Source organism: Pseudoliparis swirei, chromosome 7 (genome assembly GCF_029220125.1).
Source record: "Pseudoliparis swirei isolate HS2019 ecotype Mariana Trench chromosome 7, NWPU_hadal_v1, whole genome shotgun sequence".
In the NCBI taxonomy this organism is placed as follows: domain Eukaryota; kingdom Metazoa; phylum Chordata; class Actinopteri; order Perciformes; family Liparidae; genus Pseudoliparis; species Pseudoliparis swirei.
In genome coordinates, this window is record NC_079394.1 from 5,865,340 (window position 1) to 5,878,919 (window position 13,580).

Below are 13,580 nucleotides of genomic sequence, written 5' to 3' on the forward strand. Positions count from 1 at the left end.
ACTGCTGAGATACTGTATCTTTCTGTGAGAGACCAAAATGTTTTGGAACATTTTTCAGATTGAAAAACTAAAACAGACGGCGTCTCTCAGGAAGTGTGAGGTTTTTTTTCCTTCACATTGTCTGTTTGGACTAACCAGAGAAGAGAGATGTGTTATCCAAGCAAGTTTGTGACTCACAATGTTTGTGTTTGAGGCCTAGTCAGACAATAATCCTTGTGAGTTGTTAAACCTGACTCTGGTCCAGTGTGGTAACCATAGCAAAGAGAGATGGAACTAAATCCAGCTCATTATAAATGATCCAAACGACTAAATCCCCCCCTTGAGACAGCAACAATCTCACAATAGACATCAGAAAGGCATCATTATAGGCGCAAAGCATTGTGGAAAATAAAGGAAAAGCATTGTGTGGGAGCAAGAATATGTCTACAATGTACACGGTCATGTTATTAGTTTGAACCTTTCTTTCGCTGGTGTTTTTATTTATTTTTAAGCTAGGAAGTCAAAGCTGCCATCTGGTCACCTCCTCACTGAGCAGTCACTCTGCTCACTGCCTCCAAAAGTGACACCAGGGCTGATGTGCCATTAGCATCTAAGAGGCCTTTTCTTTAGTCTTCCCAAGCTTCTCTGTTAGCACTGCTAGGCAGCAAAAAAAGGCGAGTAAGTTTAGAGAAAATGACACATGGACATTGAATTTATAGAGACCCTCCCCCACTGATTCCCCATCTCTCTCCGTACCTGCTGCTCCCCTCAACATCTCTACCTCCCTTTGCTTGCATCACAACTCCATTGAAAATGACGAGGACAGAGATTAGATTCAAAGCATTAACCTTTGTTCTAACGTTGTTATTATAAGAGAGCCAGGGTACCCGCTCAATATTAATTGCATCAAGTGGCGGTGGAGTTTGGGCCGAACGCATCGGGGAGAGTGAGGCCCACAAACGTTTCGCCCGGGGGAACAAAAGACATTTAAAAGCACTTCTCCCGTTGATTAGATTTAGCCTACGTGTATCACTGCTCACCCAGAGATCTTTCTTTCATTCTCTTGAGCGGCATGCCCAGACTGAGACGACCAGGGAAAGAAAAAAAGAAAAATTAAATAAAGCTTGCTTTAAACTAAAATTGCCAACTTCTTTAATCCTTTTATTTCCTCCAACGCTGTCCTACATAGGGCTGAAAGACAAGACTGAGCAACATGCTTTGAAATAACGCAAACACAAGCACGAGAATAAAAGCATGAACGAAAGAGCCATGGTAAAAATGGAAGAAAAAAAACAATTCTACAATGTTGGATGGCACATCTGATTTCGTCATTATTCTGCCTTCACAAACCAAACTCGCTGCACAACCACATACACACAATATAAATTCAGCCCTTGTATAACCCAACACGCCAATTCAACCAGTGATGCTCATAAAACAGACGGCTCACTGGAATGTGCATTACAGTAAGTGAATACGAGCGTATACGGGAGCACCTAAGAGGACAAAGCGGCAGATATAAGACCAAGATATTGGTTATGCTATTGGCATAAGGCATTATGGGAAACAACATTTTCCTAATTCACGCATGATATTTTCTAAAAACACAGCAGCATCTGCTTAGAGCTGCTGCTACAGTGATTAGCACAGACAGAGAGAGGAGAGCGGGGGAGAGAGAAAGAGAGAGCATTACAGGAAAAGAGAGGGCTCCACAGATTAACTTGCATTACATACACAGCAGAATGGTACAAATCAGTGCTTCATCACAGCCAAAAACAGGGTGCATGTTAGAGAATGACTTCTCCGAATGTAAAGTTCACAGAACACAGGTCCTCCTGAGATGGGATGCATCAGTTAGGCTTGTACAACATGACGTCCACAAACCAATACCACTCAAAATGTGTTTGGCTAAAATGCAATCCAAGGGAAATTATTGATCCATCCGTCCTCCTTAGCCTCATCTGTTTAATGGAGCAAAGTGCTGATACCACAAACAAGTGAATCAAGTGGGAAGGCGTGTCATTTTGACCCGTGGGTAAATTCTGGATGTGCATGTGTAGTACATGCGTGTGTCTGTGTGTGTGTGTGTGTGTGTGTGTGTGTGTGTGTGTGTGTGCGTGAGCGTGTGTCTGTGCACACAAAAGAGAGAGGGTGAGAAAGAGAGACTCAAATATATACGAATAAAAGAGGATAAAAGCTTTTCTTATTTCTCGAACATTTTAATATTTCATGAATGCTTGTTTGATGTAGTTTTGAATATTCATGTTTTTTATGCTTTAGAGGAAGAGGGAAATGATGCAAAAAAACGATTCACTCGGGTACACTGTGCTACACGCTGTGGGGATCCAACATTCTCCGCACACATATGCCCACACGAGCTCTTGCACGCCAATCACATCCGCTCCCTTTCTCTCTAACAAGACACTTACAGTGAAACATGGACAATTTTCTTTCACAGACAGCTATGTTGTTCACAATAAGACTCACAGTCAGAGCAGCTGGACAGAAGGTTGACAAGATTAAGATTGGAAGTTTTGTGCAAGACCAGCTGTTCGAGGCTCCTTTCCTATTAGCAGATTAATACCGTCCTCAACATATGTCCTGGCCTCTTTCCTAGGCTCCTCGTCAGAAACCTTTAACCCCAGAAGGGTCATCTGCCCCTGGGAACAGGTCTATGTTTGAGCTTGTCTATCCTTGTTCAAAATCTAGGCCTAACAGGCTTAACAGAAGAATTCATTGAAAGTAAATGTTGTCTCGCTGTGCTCGTAAATGGGTATGAACAACAGGAGTTTGGTCTGGTCTGCCTGATACAACTGATTGTACAAAGTTCCTCGTGTAACATCTTAAAGTAGGATAAATGTTGGGAAAGAAAAAGGCCGTCTCCCACAGATGTTGATTTTCCCAGGTTGCACGATGAAATGTATGCTGTGCTTCCAAGACAAAACACTTACTAAAGACTGCCAAATCTCTTTGTCATTTTCAGCAAGAAATCTAATTGCTATGCTAATTAGTGAATCCTTTGTAACAAGGGCATTGGAACCGAAAAACAAGCCCATGTCGTCCGGTTATTTACAGACAGTTAAGGCTGTTTCCTGCCACCCTTTCAGAGTTGGAAAATCTCAACCACAATGATGTCTCGTTAACAAACGGTATAACTCCTCCCCAACAAGGCAGGCTGCCTGTCATTGAACCGACTGCTCCAGCTGAGCTCCAATGACCCAAGGACTTGTGGCGCTTGCTGTGTCCTGATCGGTGATCAGCAATAATAGAGGTGCTCTCAAACGTGGAAATCAATAGAAGCCACGTACGCTTCGTTTAGACCGTGCCACACCTTTCAGTTGTTTGGTGTGTTTAGGATACTCCTGCTGCAGATGTGCCAATGTGACCACTCTCAACAGACCCCCCCACGACCACCATAATGGAACCCAAATAAAACCATCAAATAGGGACAGCAGGATGCAAATACACTGCACACACACACATACAAACTGAAGGAAAATACATCAATAACTCCTTAAGAAAACCAGCCATCTGTCTCAAACAAACACGTATTACTTGAAATCCACACAGGCAAGGACACTGGGATCAGATTAACACTAATGATGTGACAGAGACAAAGGGATCGCTGCCTTTCTTCCCCCAGTTTCTTGGCTCTTTAACGATAGGTGTCGTTGCCTGGTTTCCAATGTGACCTAGAAATGTCATGTGTCGACCAGGATTCCAGACATCCATCTCACATGTCATCCACTACACTTTCAAGGTGACACAGTCGATTCGCAGGGTACACAAAATGTCAACTGCTTGAATTTAACATGCAGGGATAACTGTCGGCCATGACAAATTAGCTGTAGAATGTAAAATGGAATGATTGGTGCTTTGGGTTTTCTGTCCTTCAAATTGACAAGCTGGAAGCCAGAGTCCAAAACAATTGGGTCTGTACTTAATTCAATCCATTTTGAACCTATAGTCAGTGAGTTGCTATCCATCTTCATGCAGGTACAGATCTCTTTCCCCCAGGACCTAAAAAGGTCTGAGGTCGGTCCTCAGAGGCAGCAGTGGGGGCATTACACCCATTGCCTTGGACCGAACATGAACCTCTGGCCTCGAGGTCACTGGGATAGAATCATGACACAGCTGCCTGTCTATTACCGTCTCCCCAATCTAATATGACCAAACCTTAAACCAGCAAACACCCCTGACCTACATCGATCATGTGTGTGCGTATCTGTGTGTCTGTGTTGTGTTAGTGTAGAAAGAAAAACAGTGACTGACTCATTTTTCCTCACGTGGAGTGAACGATTTCTGCATTAATCCAGCAAATCAATGAACATTTTTGCATTTTCAGGATTTTGTTTTGTCCTGCTAACTGGAGGGATTTTTGTGGACCAACCCTGTTTAAGTCAACGCTGATTTTATGATGGCATAAGCCACACCAAAGGTGCATGTTATGCACATATCCAAGTCAAATTAAAGCACCTTATAATCTGCATGTAGATAGACACAGTAAAATATTTATGATCCATTGATGTATAACTCCCTAAGGGCGTTGTGGACTTTGGTGATTGCTGTTCCATCCAGTCCTTAATTAGCCCATTAGATTAGATGGCTTTAATGAGAGCAAATTAAAATGATCTTTCGTTGTGGAGATGGCAATTAAAGGGTAAATGTTTCATTATTCAGTAAGTGGCGACAATGAGATCCAGGTAAAATCCAGAATGCCCGCTAGAGGTTTCAGCATGAGAGACATTGTAGTACTCTCTTACAGCTGCGAGGAATCGATGAGCAGGCTCACATCAAACTGGCAGCCAGCACCGGACTTCAGACGGGAAAAGGTCATAGCCAGGTATGTGGAATCAATGCTGAGCACTCTGTATTCACTGTGTCTTCTATTATCTGGCTGGGGGATGGTTTAACGTTTTCTAAAAACAATGACTAAAAGACAAAGAAGTTCCAATAAAAAAGGTCAGTGCTTGTGATTGGGCAGGGTGTCATGTGGTGCACATCCATTGTGAGAGTCAAAGTGAAATGGGCATATATACTTTTCATTCAACACAGACAGCTGAAACAGCACAATAGTAGTACGCTGTGGAGCAGGGTCCTGCTGTCACAACACAATGTTTTGGCAGAGGGAATTCAATTTTCTTTCCACGACGTGCATGTCCACCATAACTGAGGGTTTTCAACAAGGAAACAGCCCAAGAGAAAGTGAAAAACCAGCAGATAAAATAGCAACATGCCTATGTCTAATTCCAAGCATGATCATTCCAATGTTAGAAAAAGCATGTCACACTCTTCCACTATGATTTATAGCCCGATTTCTCACATGGATGCAGCTAGCATACTTGCATTCTTATTAGCATCTTAAGAGTCTTGAGATGTGAGGCTGAGAGGGTCAGGGTGCTAAACACATTTCCGTGCCCCTCTCGAGTAGATCTTAGGCTCTGCCTGTGCTTTGCACACGAACCCCACAGCCACAGGGGCTGACTCTCAATTAAAGTAGGCATTAATTACTTAAAGGAGCTTTAATCAATCAAGGCCAGATGGTGAGCCTGAACCAGAAGGCAAACTCTAGGCTGCAGAAGTTCTTTCCACCCTGAATAGACATCAGGTGGCCGTAAAAGGATTTATTACAAAATACCTACAAGGCTGGAATTTTATAGTGGTGTTGATGTAGAGAGTATTTCGCAAACAAGAAGTCTCACCGAGCAAGAAGTTGCGATCTGGAAGAAATGTCAGAACTGGAATTCTTACTAATCATTAAAAATGCTCATGATAAAACTCATTTTGTAATACTGATTATAGGTCGTCATTATGAAAAGCCAATGCCAGTTGAGTAAGAAGGCCTGACCATATGTGTGCCTGATGTGTTTAGGCCCGCAGCACCGATAGAAAAGGCTACTTGGCCCCGGTGCTCTCCTCTCCTGGCCCGAGGCACCGCATCCTCCATCTTCATTTGTACTCCCTTAATTGGCTTTGACAGTGAGCTCAAGCATGGCTAAAAAATAACCTCCCCTTAGTAAACACTGGCCGAGAGACACATGTTCTCAACATGGGATACCAGGCGCCCCCTATTAGCCATTAGGATGGGTAGTCATGTCCAACTGACCCCCTCTCTCACTGCTCTTCAAAGCATGACACTCCGAGCTGCACATCTCAAACGTTGCTGCCATCTTAGTTGATGTATTGCAGCTCCAGTGGGAGAAAAGGGCTGCCGATAACAAATGAAACATCCCAAAAAATGAAAGCTGTTCAAACTGCCATTTCTTACGTGTGAGAAATTGGCAGCCGAGTGAAAGAAGTATTTGTGAGCCCGAGGTGTTTTTTGGGGTTTGGTTATCATCACTTGCTGATTTCGAAGTTCCCAAAGAGGTACAAAGTCCACCAAGCCATCACCCCCCTCACACTGCCACACAGTAGGCACAGCTCCATGTCAGTGTCAGCACTTGTGTTGGGTTCATTAGGTTGCTCTGGCCTCAGTGGGAAGTTGCTTCATCAAACAAGATCCAGCAGCACAGGCTGCTTGACAGTGTGGATCCAGAGTTGCCCTGCAATACTTCAAAAAGACTCACTGCCTTTATGGAGGGAGCTCTAATGAAAAGCATGGCATGACACCCACTGCTTTTGATTCTGTTGGTAAGGAGTCGTACATGATTGAGAAAAAAGCAAGTTGAATCACTGCTCAGGCGCTGAGAGACGGAGGACAGGAGAGACTAGAGGGCAGGGTGAGGAAAGACAATAATGATGTAACCCATGGGGTAAGACATACACTTAAAGACTAGAGGGAGCTGGAAAGACAGAGGGAGAGAAATAAAGGTTAGCACATGAAGGACACACAGAGATGCCTCTTGGTATTCCTTCCTAGTGTATTATACATATCTGCTGCCATCCACGCTATCAGAGCTCTTTATTGTGCATGACCTGGTTTTCCTCCCCATCTCCCAGTGCAGCAGAGGTATCAGCATACTGGGCAGGTGTGGCTGCAGCGCCACTGCTTCGCCATGCTTGTGGACACAGAGATCTCCCGGGCGATTACCAGATAAATGCGCTTTAATTCACAACACATGCGGAAGGTTTGTATATAGAGTCGCTAATTCCCCCTCCACACACTGCAATATGAACCCCATCCTGACTGTGTGTGATGAGTCCCACACAGTGTCCTCTCCTTATCGCTATATGACATGCACATGGCTGGGAAAGGGAAATCAGAAGCTGAAGAAAGTAAGATTATCTGTGGATCAGTGATGATATTTCATTGTTAATGACAGGACGGGTTTTCTGTGCTTCTTTTCTATTGAGAATAATCACTCGATCCAAGATTGTGTTGAGTTAATCAGTAGTACTATTTTCACGAGAAAGATCACACCCACAGAGGGGAATAAAAACAATGCTCTGTACTGCACATTCTAACAAGTGCAGTGGTGCTAATGCACATATTAGTAATGAGTACTATTTTAGACTAACATTCTCAACTCCTATAATTGGCAGAGTTCTAGTGAAAGGAGCTGTCTGCCTCTGATCACACTGAGTGGTCCTGTAACATCTCTGCGTTAGCTCATTAAACATAAAGTTCCACAGCGTTCTTTGGCCATCACCATGCATCATTAATTGCGTCCGCCCGCTAATCCCGTAGCTGGATTTCCCTGGCTTTGATATCTACCTCGGTGCATGCTGTGTGACCAGTAACAACTGAAGTGAACAGGTTTGTGTACCACCTGTGGACACTTTATAGGTTAAAAAAAGTAACTGTTTATTTAAACTCCTCTGGCAACTGGTCGCAACAGAGTAGGAATCCACCGCCAGAAAACACTCACCCACACGAACTCACAGCGAGCCAAATAAAAGCACTTGCTCAGAGCTATGACTCAAACTGTGGGTGCCAACGATCAATGGGGCTCACCACTCCCAGCTGGCTGTAGCAGTCTATTCATTTTCTAATTCAGAAACTAATACATACTACAAATAGACTAATGGTGTTTGATCAGTTTGGCAGAGCATGGATGGCAAGATGCTATATTTTTATAACTCTAAAAGCCTGATAACTCCCAAGGAAGGGCTTGCATTACAGGGAAAGAAAGGTGGAGATACAGAGGAGAAAAGGATGGGAAAAGAGAGCAGGAGGGCAGTGGAGCCATGAGAGACAGGAGAGGTTCATACGTGTCGAAAATAGGCCTGGGAGAAGGGAAAGTGGCCGTCATGTCATACTACAAACACATAGTTTGATCCAGACAAGCAGGACTCTGTTTGCTTTAAAAAAAAAAAATTATTCACTGTGGCCTCGGAGGAATGGTGCCTCGAGTGCCACGCAGCTCTGCAGAGTGTGTTAGCACATATGTACATACGTGTGTTCCGGCCCACGTTTCTGCACACATGTCAGAAACAGCTGAACAGCGAGGAAAGAATGGAGTGGAAGGGGGAACTTTGGGGAAAAGGATGGGAAAAACGGGCAGATGGAGGAAAGAGGGAGGGAAGGAACATGCGTACACTGCACCCATTTATTCACATGCATGGACTCAAGAGGACCAGCATAGCAATCCATCATAAGAGTCTCATCCACACCCACTGAGCAAGAACTTCAGTCCAGGGGAACTGTGGATAATGGAGGTAAAAATGTGGGGAAATGAGGAAGAATTCTCCTTCCTTCACCTTCACTTTGCTCAGAGTGAAATTAAGGAGTTACATCGTCTGCTGCAGGTAACTTACTTCTCCTTAATGTTAAGTAAACAGCATTCCCTCGGTCATGGGCAGTGTCTCCCCCTCTCCCCCCTCTTGAAATCACTTAATTTCACTGAAAAGAAATACTGGAGTATTTCTCTGACATCCTTCAAACCAATTTCACATCCATCCCATTTTAATTGCTCACACAAATGTTTTTTGAATTGAAAGACAAATTTAAAAGTGCTCTTGTTTTTAATCACATTAGACACCCCACTCCTACTTGCAGTGATTCTAGAGAGCCTGTGTATAATCACTGTCAATGCGTCCTGTATTCTGTAGTCACCTTTCTCCGGCTCAACGGTTCCTGTTGCAGATATATGGGCCAAGAAAAGAAGAAAAATGTCAAACTGAAAAAAACAGTGTACATACTGTAAATCCCATTAGATCTCTTTCTTTCACACACACACGTGCACGCAGACACACACACACACACACACACACACACTCCTGAGGCTCTCCGTGCTGGTAACCACACTCCCTCCTCCCCGCCCTCCACACTGCAGTAATAACACAAGCAGGGGCCCAGAGCCACAAGGTCCTGATCAATAAGAATACACAAACTCACACTAGACTCACAGGGGAGTCCAGTGATCCAGGAGGAGCTTGGGGGTCTTAGGGGAATGGGCGTCACCGGGCGATGGGAACATTGGATCTGAAGTCGTGAGTGGAGTCGAGAAGAGAAGACACAGGGGTAGGGCATGGTTATACGATGGGTTCTCTCGAGCGTTATATTTCTATCCCTAAGCTAGAGAGTTAGAAGGGCAGCAGCTGCAGCTGAGAAATGGCCACGCGTTGAGAAAGCACTCATTGAAGTGTTAGCTGTGCAGCCGCAGGCCTCGGCACTAATAGAAACAGAAGACAGGACCCCTCTCTGTCAACGCCTCAGCTGAGCAGAATATTAAGTTCACCTCTCGCGCTAATGATTACCCCGAGCAAGGTGCAGGTCCGCAACACCACTTTGCAAATGAACATCATCAAACCTGCAGATTCAAATTAGCACATTTTCCGGACCTGCCGGTCGACACTCACAGCTCTGTGGTGCAATACCTCAAGGACACATTTTGGCTAATAAGAGGAATGATTCTCTGGCTCATGAGAAATACCGCACTTCTCATCTCTCTTAATGCAACAGTTTGCCTGAGCGCAAACCAGTACGGTTGGTGGTTTTAGGAATAGATGTGGCGTGATAAATGGTGAAAATGGCCCTCCCACCCCCGATAAAGCAAAGGTGTATGAATTACCTATCAAGCTTTCCAGGGAGTGATGACCCCAGTGATGCAGCCAAACCCCCTGCAATCATTTACTGAGCCATGAGCCCCCATTTGAGACCCTGCCATAACTCTCTCTCTCACACACACTCACACACTTACACACACACACACACACACACACACACACAGACAGAAACACACACACAGACATACATAACTTATCATTAGATGGTACTGTGTATGAGTGATGTTCTATTACTTAACTACAAAACAGATATTGAAGCATATTATATCATACTTACTGAGGAAATTATAAAACATGAGCTAAGGGCCCCACACAATCAGTCAGTTACATTTAATACCCTTTTTACTTGTGGTTTGTGAACCCATCTTAGACGTTATATGCCAGCACCCAAGAGCATGCAGTTATATATATTTTTTATATTTTCTTTTCTGCTAAATATGTTATTGCTCTATGTACAACACATTTCCTACCTATTTCCTAACCTGATCCTCCCCGCATCATTTATCTTGTTGTGGCATTAAGATAACATCCGGCACAAAGCCATCTTCTAGTGCTACTCTATGAATAAACTTCCTAATATCAGCCAGGGATGGCTCATTATGCTGGCCTATCTGGCCTCTCTTGGATAAAAATAAATAAAGTCTACTTGCTACTATATGCTTTTTTTCAGTGCTGCTGGATTAAGCATCCTGTTTTAAACATGTCTCTGCTGCTTTTTTCCCCAGAGCCTGTAGAGATGAAGAGAGCTTTGCAGTGTATATAGAGAATTTCATTCCACCTGTAGTGCTTCATGTTCCCCCCATGGGGGTTTCTTTTCCTCTGCCAGGGGTCTGAAAGCTAAACAACCCTGAGTTCAAAAGTTTGGAGTCACTTAGAAATGTCTTTATTTTTCAAAGAAAAGCACTGTTTTTTCAATAAAGATAACATTAATCAAAAATACACACTATACATTGTTAATGTGGTAAATGACTATTCTAGGTGGAAACGTCTGGTTTCTAATGAAATATCTCCAGAGGTGTATAGAGGCCCATTTCCATCAACTATCACTCCAGTGTTCTAATGGTACATTGTGTTTGCTAATCGCCTTAGAAGACTAATATCTGATTAGAAAACCCTTGTGCAATTATGTTAGCACAGCTGAAAACAGTTATGCTGGTGATATAAGCTATACAACTGGCCTTCCTTTGAGCTTGAAGTTTGAAGAACAAAATTAATACTTCAAATATTAATCATTATTTCTAACCTTGTCAATGTCTTGATTATATTTTCTATTTAATTTTCAATTCATTTGATAAATAAAAGTGAGTTTTCATGGAAGACACGAAATTGTCTGGATGACGCCAAACTTTTGAACGCACGAAATTGTCTGGATGACGCCAAACTTTTGAACGGTAGTGTATATATATATACACACACACATCATCTTAATTAATCTGTTCCATCAAATACGAAAACACACAGACATAAACAAACAACATGTGACACCACAAAGGTCTACGTAACCTGTTGAAGTGTGTGTGTGTGTGTGTGTGTGTGTGTGTGTGTGTGTGTGTGTGTGTGTGTGTGTGTGTGTGTGTGTGTGTGTGTGTGTGTGTGTGTGTGTGTGTGTGTGTGTGTGTGTGTGTGAATGTGTCTGCGTGTGTTTTGCTCCACTTATATCACTGAGTTGTCTTATTAAATCTGTTGCCGGGAGAGACCAGAGTAATTACTCACTCCCTTCACAACACCTTTTGGACTTTGGGCCAGATTCAATGTGCTGCTTCAAATGTCACACACCTTAGCTGGCAATTAAACACTCCCCTCCCCCAGTGCCAGTTTTAATGAGCTTCCTCTACTCTAAAATAAAAACTAAGCTATTTTCATATCACGTTACATTAAAGAGGATTATGCTTTTATGGAGCGTAATCATGGTTGGAAATTCACAGATTTTTTCAGGGGGCAATTGTTGCCCCCACTGACTGAAATCCAGGGGCATCTAAAAAGAAATTGGGGGAACTTTTTGAAAATTGTGAAATAACATTTAACCTTTGTTCAAAACCAATAAATATACTTAGGCTTAAGGTATATGAGCAATCGTCATAAAAATGTCAACAATAAGACTATTTGGCAGTCGTCTACAGATGCAAAGTGTTTTCTTAGATCTTTTGAACAAAACACAAACAGAAAACATTGCATTCATATTTCTTTGTGGTTATTTATTATTAAATTTTTTAAAACAACTATTAAACATTATAACTTATTTCTTTGTTTTCAATAATTCTAAATTATATTTATTGATTTTTATTGTTTACCAACCTCTCGTACAGGCAGTACAGTTAGGACACACACGACAAAGAACAAAAACAAAACGCTATTAAATTATCGAAATAATGGGGCATTTGTTGCCCCTCTCCTAGTGATATCAGGGGCACAATTATATTTCTTAGGGGCAGTTTTGCCCTTTGCCCTGGTGTATTCCCAACGCTGAGCGTAATTCATATATACATTGCAGATCTTCTCAAGTTATTAAGCTCAATTAGAGCGACATGATGTCATTACATCAAAGATTCTGAAACTATTCACATGGAGATACGGATATATAAGATATATGCCCATTATATTTGGATTGGCATTGGTAAGATAGAAAATAAATGTCTTGCTAAAAGAATGGATTAGGTTTTGTCCTGCACCTTGAGTCGACCCAATCAATGTCCAAATATGTATTGAAATTAAAGCTATTTCAAAATATAACAGACTTTATAAAGCTTTCATTGAAGGAAACCATGTTGTAGCTTATAAGATTTCAATGGGTTAAGATATCAGTTAGGATGGTAGCGAAAGTGTGCGTCCCGACTTTGCATTTTGTCTTTGTCACGAGTGCAGAAACATTGGGTGATAATGGGTTACAACGATTGAAAACACAAGGTCAGAGAGCCGTCACACTTAATGCGTACAGCAGCCAGGTCAAAGTTTGACAGCACTCCCCTGTCAAAGCTCATTCAGTGAGACCGAGTCACATGCACGGTTCTGTCAATCCTGTTCACCCCGGTGTCATCCTGCAACGCGTAAACTCCTATGAATAGACCAGTATCTTTGCATGCGTGTCACAATGGCAGCTGCCTTTACCCCTTCCTCTTCCTGGGCACCGATACAACGGGTGCTCAGTGTTCATGTCACCTCTTAATTGCGCTTTCCCTCCATGGTAGAGGTATGGCTTTGTGCAGATGCCCAGAGGAAGAAAAAGAAGGTCAGGCTGCCAATTTGGAGCTGGCAGGTCGAGAGTAGCGGCAGCACTTAGTTTCGCTTGAGAAGAGAATGGAGGGCTGCTGCTCATCTACGGAAACCAGGACAAACAAAAGAGATACATGAAGGGGAAAGGAAGACAAATCCCCCTCCTCTCCTCGCTGTCTTCAGGCTCTGGGAGTGACACCAAGCGTACAGAGAAGTCCAATATGCATCTCCTTGTGATTGCATAGGGACAGTACAGAACAGGGGGGAAGGATTTTGAGAAGGACATTTTCATGTCCCATACCACTGAGAATATTCAAAGCAAACACACAAGAACATCTCTAAAACCAATTAATACAAAGTGTCATTGAGGACCGACTATGAAGCTCCAAATACAAGCACATCCACTGAATGTCTCCTTGTAAAGCCAACGAACTGTCAAA

At 42.9% G+C, this 13,580-nt stretch overlaps 1 protein-coding gene across 3 annotated transcripts in view; it reads right to left on the reverse strand.

The window, feature by feature from the left end:
• The window catches only part of ttc28 (tetratricopeptide repeat domain 28), a 165,393-nt gene that overhangs the window by 63,476 nt on the left and 88,337 nt on the right, over positions 1 to 13,580 (reverse strand). The window lies entirely within an intron of this gene.